Here is a 7,371-nt window from a genome sequence, read left to right on the forward strand (position 1 = left end):
ATTAATAAACTAATATATTCATATTTCTTTGCATTATATAACTTCATTTTTATTTTATTTCTTTAATTATTTTATCTACTTATTCAATTACCTATGTATACATTTTATTTTCCACTTCTCTCATCAATTTATTTTATTAATTCCATACTGTACAATTATTTACTTTATGTCATTCTGTTTATATTTCCTTTTTTATATTCTGTATTCATTTGTTGTTATCTTTTTCTGTTCCTAGCTCTGATGAAGCCTAGAAATTCTGGCCGAAACGTAGGCACTATTAAATTAGTTACTTCAACTTGATTGTGTTTTAATTTGACCGCAGCCCCCAACCATCTTCTCCGCGTATAAGCCATCCACGGTCAAATATTTCTCATGATTAAAAAGTATTTATATATAAAATACGCGAACATCGTTTTTTTTTTAACAACGGTTAAACAAGGAAGTGATTTGATTAAGATCAGGCTCAACCGCCATATTTTTCCCAATTTAATGGTACACACTTTATTGGGCTAAGTGAACCTCAGGAGGGCTTCCTAACCCACAGGGTTAACTCACAGCTACAGCTGGATTCGTACCAGAGCCCTTGAAGTAAGTAGTACAGCACCTTACCTCTGTGCTACCCCACCCCCTTTAGTTTTTAAAGTGACCCGTTTATTCCACGATACAGAAATCAAAGTTCCAATTATCTTCCTTCCTCTTATATATTTTTTCTGTTATCTTTGCAAGAATTTCTTTCCAATTTTTAGGCTCTAGTTACTCCCCAGTGGTCTAAGGATAGACCTGTTTATTTTTTCTTCCTCCCTTCCTTTCACATTTTGTTTATTCCTCCAGAATGTTCCACATCTTTTAACTGCAATGTTCCTCATCATTTGGTGTAGTCACATTAGTACAAGAGCCCAAGAGGAAAAAAAGGGCAGTTATGTCACCCCAATTTTTGATTACTTAATTGAAAACAAGGTATAATTACTAGTCTAAATTGATGTGTCTGCCAAGTATAGGTAGGGGGAATAAAAAATGGTGCCTGTTTCAAGATAGTAGAATATATCTGTACCTCGGAGGGATACAACACTATGTCCATTTTTTTCCATATTGACTTTATTACAGAGTTAAAATCAGCTTTTCTCATATTTCTTAGAGGAATAGAGCACTATGTCCAAAACCAGTTAGAACCGGATATAGCATGTTTTAAAACAACACCAAGTCCACTTTCATTTAGAGGGATAGAACACCATGTGGTGTTTTATCCTTCTGAAGCATGTGAATTACTACTGCACATAGTGTTGTATCCCTCCGAGGTACAGATATTAATTTTTCATTTGGAGCTCTATATCTTTAAAACTACTAAATCTAAGAGGACATCATTTCCAGAAGAGTAAATTTTCTACAATATGAGCCCTGATAGAGCTATTTACCTTCAATAGTTCTAGAGATATAGCTTTTTTAAATGTTATTTCATTAAAATGTTGTACAGAATGTACTGAAAGATCGGAAGTCAATAAATTTATTTTGAGAAATCTATATCTCAGGAACTATATGACGTACAGATCTCTGTTAACACTCAAATTAAAGCTAGTTTAATGAGCTATAATGTAGTATATGACGTTTATTTTTGTAGGAGTAGTAGTTTTCATGAAATTTGCTAAAATAAATTGATTTATAGTTGTTCTGACAAATTTTCATTTGTCGAATTTATATTCACATCTGAATGTCATAAAAACTAATACCCCTACAAAGATAAGTGTTATAAACTACTTTATAGTAAGTTAAATTTCCTTTATTTTGAGTGTTAGCAGACATATGTGTGTTTTAAGGTTCTGGAGACATATTTTTTTCAAGAATTCAACATTTTACACGAACAATTTGAAATTAACATTTTGTGAGTTTATTTTGTCAAATATCATAAAAACTACAAGATAAAAATTATTAACTATTTTATAGTAAATTTAACTAGCTTTAATTTGAGCGCTGACAGACTTCTGTACGTCCAATGGTTTCTGAAATAAAGTTTTTCATAAATCAAACTTATTACCCGAACAACTATAAATCAATTTATTTTAGCAAACATCTTGAAAACTACTATTTTTAGGAAGGAAAAGTTCATAAACTAATTTATAGTACATTAAACTAGCTTTAAATTTATGGCTGATAGAAATCTGTACGTCACATAGTTCCTGAGATATAAATTTCTCAAAATAAATTAACTAACTACTGATATTTCAGTATATTTTCATGAAATGTTACTTTTTAAAAGGCTATATCTCGAGAACTATTGGACATAAATAGCTTTATAGGGACTAATATTTCAGAAAATTTAATTTAATCTTTAAATAATGTTCTTTTAGATTTTCTAGTGTTGTTGGTGGTTTTTAAGATATGGAGCTCCGAATGAAAAATTAACGTTTTAAAACACCTGCCATTTTTTATTCCCCCTATCTATACTTGGCAGACTCATCAGTTTTGACAAGTAATTATACATAGTTTCCATTAAATTAATTAAAAATTGGGGTGAGATAACTACCTTTTTTCCTTCCCGACTTTTGTACTATATGGTCTTCTGCAAATTGTACGGCGTAAATGTATCGGTTGGTTCTCTTAATAAAAATTTACTTTACCACATGTTTCAAAAACTTTTCAACTTATAGATTGAGCTAAAGTGGAGGAATATTTACATTTTAAACTTCACACCCACACAGACTCAATTGTTCATAGCATTACATTCCAATTTATAACCGATTGCCTTTTTAGTCGTTTAACTCGAAGATGACCACTAGACCACATGAAAAATTATCAGGCCATAATATGTTAATATTTTTTTTTCAATTTAGAGACCTGATTAAACTATTAAAGCACGGTCTTAAAAATATTGCAAAAGAAATAAACTTGGCAAAGAATAACAAAAAGCTGAAAGTTAACACACACTGCTCAGACAATACCTAACAATAACTCAGACCGTAAGCACTTAAAGGTAATAAAGTGGGCCATAAAAGAGCTAATACTTAAAGCCAAGACAGTAAAGTCCAGGGCGGTAAGTTCAGCCGACCGTATAGGGTTCACTTTACTGTGGTTACTGCTGTTCCACCGAGGAATTCCACCTTTATTTAATCCTCTCTCCTCACGTAATGATTTCTTCTTGTATACATGTTAAAAAGAGTTGGGTTCATATAATATTACTCACTTATAAATGAGTATATGTTTAATAGCTAATAAAAATTCATGAACAAAAATAAAAAAACATTAACAAAAAAAAACTTCAACAGCCGAATCGCAATATGTTTTGTAGGTGACCAATATATACATTTTATATTAAAAATAAGTGGAAGTGAGTAGCTCATTTTAATATCTTTATAATTTTTGAATCGAGTAGTGACTGACCTGGTACAGGTACTGGTATGGTATTTGGTGGGGGAACACGTCCGGCAAGTGGCCTATTGGTCCTTTTTGGCAGACCCTGGCGGCGATCTGAGTTGTCGCCGCTTACTAACCTAGGTCAAGATTCTTTCTTCGGGACTGCCGAAAAATGAATGTTAACTGCCCCAGGTGGGAATCGAACCCACAAAGTTCCGAACCAAGCGCACTGGCACCTGCGCCCCAGCCCGCACGGCCGTCACGTCCCTTAGTAATGTAAAAAAAAAAACTGGTGTCTTTATGTAAATGTGAGTGAGGGCTATATCGGAAAGCGATACCTTCAACATGGCACAGTCCTCTTCTTGCTTTATGACCATGTACGCACTGTTTTATTCGTTGTTTTTCTAATTTATGAATAATAAATTATTTATTACTTCATTATTGTACATTAGGATATGTAAAACCTTATCCAGTCAAATTATTATTTTCATTACCATATATATGGAATATATAGTTAGAAGAAGTATCGTGGTTATGAAACTTAACGTTTCGAGGACCCCTGAGTCTAAAGAAACAAGTCTTGCAAATTGGCAAGTGTGTGAACTGCATAGCTAAACGAAACGCCGTTCCGTACTGGCTTTATCTAATCGATTTTTTATATATTTTTTTAAATTTTCTTCAAACCAGCTCTAACTATTTTGATTAAACTCAGTATATTAATGTACAATTAAATGTTCTTTAATATCAAATTGATTTTATCCTCATTAAAATTTGAATGAGGTTGACGAAAGTCATAAATGCCGATTTTTTAAAATCTTTATCAAAAGTACCTTTTGATTTTTTTTTTATTTGAAATAATTAATTCTCTCATATTTTTATTAGTAATGAAAAAATTATAAATGTAAACTACGAAAGGATTTGATTATAAACCCAAGGAGATAAGTAAAAAATATTTTCGCCAGATATGAACACATTTTCGGAAATAAAAGTATTAGTATAGACTTAGTATACACCATTGACAAGCTAAAGATCTTGGAAAAATAATGTGAAACATATAATACTGTAGAAATTTTAAAGAATGACATGAAACACGTTAATAAAAGATCTGTTCTAACAAACATTTGACTGTGCGGGCGCATGTGCAGTGTATATATTGTGTTTCGCCCGTTTGATAAATTAATTCTTTGCTATAGTTATTAAATATTTATTTGTTCACCTTTAAGTTAACAAGATAACAACACAAAATCATTCTTAGTATTTTCTATATTGATTTTATAACTAGTTAAAAGATGTTAAAGCCACCTCAAATTGACTATGTCTTTTTGTCGGAATACCTTAAAAATAACAAACAACTAGCTAGTTCGGATATAAACATTTATTTGGTTAATATAAATATTACTAAATACTTAAACATAAATAAATAATGAAAAATAATAAACTAATCTACAAAATTAATATCTATATATAAAACAATGTGCTGGGTGACGAGTATTTTTTCTGTGGCGCGAATCCTCTGGGTCAGAGACGCGAAAAGACGTTCCTGAAGAAAGGACGATCTCAGTATCTACTCTGATGGGTCGGGGGAAGATACTGATCGTAACAGTAGTATAGGACTATGGATAAGGAAGATATAGTTGCTGTGTTTATTTCAAAAGTGGGCTCAGGACTATGCTGGCTCAGTAATGTATTCAATAATCTAATTTTAATTAAATTAGTCACCACAATGGTATTCATAAATTATATTAATCACAATTAACAGTCATGACGCATTTATCTCAAAAATGGCCAAACTAACACGTTATAAACGCAGACAGGGGTGCTTAGATACTATCATGGCCACTAATTATCTGGAACTGATTAATGACAAACGCAGAAACGGTTTGGTTTCTGACTGTAATGGTGACTGAAATACTAAAAAATTTTCAATAAATAACATCAAATGAACTCAAGGCAGGCCTTGCCGGAACTAATTTAAAAACGAAGATGGTCGGCCTGTTGCTAGGCAACGTCTTAGCAACGGTTATCAACCCTTAGCAACTATCTCTATTACTTACTTATAACAACACAATTATAAATACATATTTTTCTTCTCAAATGGCTAAATCCGATTAAAATAATATTAATAAAAATAAATGTAATTAAATTAAACACTAATACTAAATAAACACTATTTAAAATAAAACACAAATTAATTATAAAATATGGCGTTAATAAAAAAAGGATCTTCATATAAGCGTTTGCATAGTAAAAATCTTAAAACTTAATGAAGAAAAAATATTAAAAGTACTTTTTAAAAAGCTATTGAAATAGGTTGCCACTTTGTCCACTGAAAGGCTCACTCCGTAAGTATTTCCACAATGAATGATAAACAAATATCTCATCTCAAGCAGAATAAGAAGCAAGGAATAATTTATCCTCTATGGAAGATGGAGAGTGAACGTTGTGAGATGCGATTATTAAACACTAAATATTTTTTTATGGGAATTGTGAGAAGTCCCCAAGAAATAAACAGTGTATTCTTTTTCATCGGTGTTAAATACAGTGCAGCTATCGATGTTAAAATCACAATTATTGATCTAAACTAAATATATTCTGTAGTTTGTTACTTTGCAAGAGATTTTTTTTATCATATTCAATTACAAAACGAATAATAACTACGTTATTATGATGAATTTAAATTTAAATTTTTAATTTATCATATTTCCACTTAAACCTTATAATTTCCATTTTTTTATTATCTTTATTTGGAATTTACAACTGTACATAATTATACATTTAGTAAATTTGATGTATGTTATTATGGAGCGATACAGGCGTATAGAGAAACTAACCATTGGTAGCACTCTAAGCAAGTTTTACATTAGCAAGTCTCGAGGCCATCTTCTTTTCAGGCGCCTCGGAGGAAATTCAGGAATGGAAGAGGAAGCAAGGTTAGAAACTAGTGGGTTTGGATGTTTAGGGAGTTTTTAAGGGTAGGGATGGTACCTGGTTTGGGCTAGATCGGTTACATAGGGAACATTAAGGTCTTTATGTATGATTTTATTTGTGACAAAGTAAGGAGCATTGAGGATTTTGAGAAGGATTTTGGATTGTAAGGATTGGATACGAGAGGAATTCGAAGGTTTATTGGAGCCCCAAAACTCAACTCCATATGTCCAGATTACAGTCATGTACATCAGTCTTTTGTAAGGATTTGGAAGTTTAGACCGTTTGACCGTTTAGACCGTCCAGTAAGTGCTGTAGAAGTCGAAAACGACGTGCAGTTTCCTGTCTCTTCACTCTTGTGTGCGGATTCCGTTCGTTTCTTTATATGTAGTCCAATGTAGCGAATCTGTTCGACAGGAGTAAAATCAACATTATTAAAAGAGACTGTAGGGTAGTTAGTAGGTTTACGACGAAGTGTAAAGGTGATTTGATGGGGTTTGTTGGGATTTATTTTAATCCTCCAATAACGACACGATTCTTCGAGGGCTGTGATATGGGATTGGAGTATTTGAGATGCAATTAAAGGGTTATTATTAACTGCGAGCACACATGTGTCATCGGCATGGTGAGGATAGTGTTAGGATTGGTTGAGATACCGTATGCACGGTGTAGAGGATGGGACCGAGAATACTACCTTGAGGAACACCAGCGGAATGAGAATAGAGAGATGAATATGACCCGTTGTGGTTTACTTGGAATAATCGATCCGTGAGAAATGAACGGATAATGAGAAAGTATGTATGAGGTAGGAATTTACGGAGTTTGTAAGTCCCGGGAGCCAGACTTGATCAAAAGCCTGTTCTACATAGAAAAATACTCCCGCGCAGCGCAGTACATTCCGCACTCCAAAGAAGACGAGGCAACGTCCACCCCACGATGACATTGCTGGGAGTGGGATGTTCGGAATAATAATTTTGATTAAAAAAAAAATTAAATTATGGCTTAGATTATGGTGAATTTTACCCAGATCCATAGTCTGTTAGCTGTAAAATAATTATGGAATTTGCAATATTTACTTGTTTCTTGTACTAATAATCCAAA

At 32.5% G+C, this 7,371-nt stretch overlaps 1 protein-coding gene across 3 annotated transcripts in view; it reads left to right on the forward strand.

Moving 5' to 3' along the window:
- LOC106681344 (facilitated trehalose transporter Tret1) overlaps positions 1 to 7,371 on the forward strand; it is a 90,329-nt gene that overhangs the window by 55,255 nt on the left and 27,703 nt on the right. The window lies entirely within an intron of this gene.

The sequence above is a fragment of the Halyomorpha halys genome, unplaced genomic scaffold (genome assembly GCF_000696795.3).
Source record: "Halyomorpha halys isolate HHAL.00 unplaced genomic scaffold, Hhal_1.1 Scaffold328.1, whole genome shotgun sequence".
Lineage (NCBI taxonomy): Eukaryota > Metazoa > Arthropoda > Insecta > Hemiptera > Pentatomidae > Halyomorpha > Halyomorpha halys.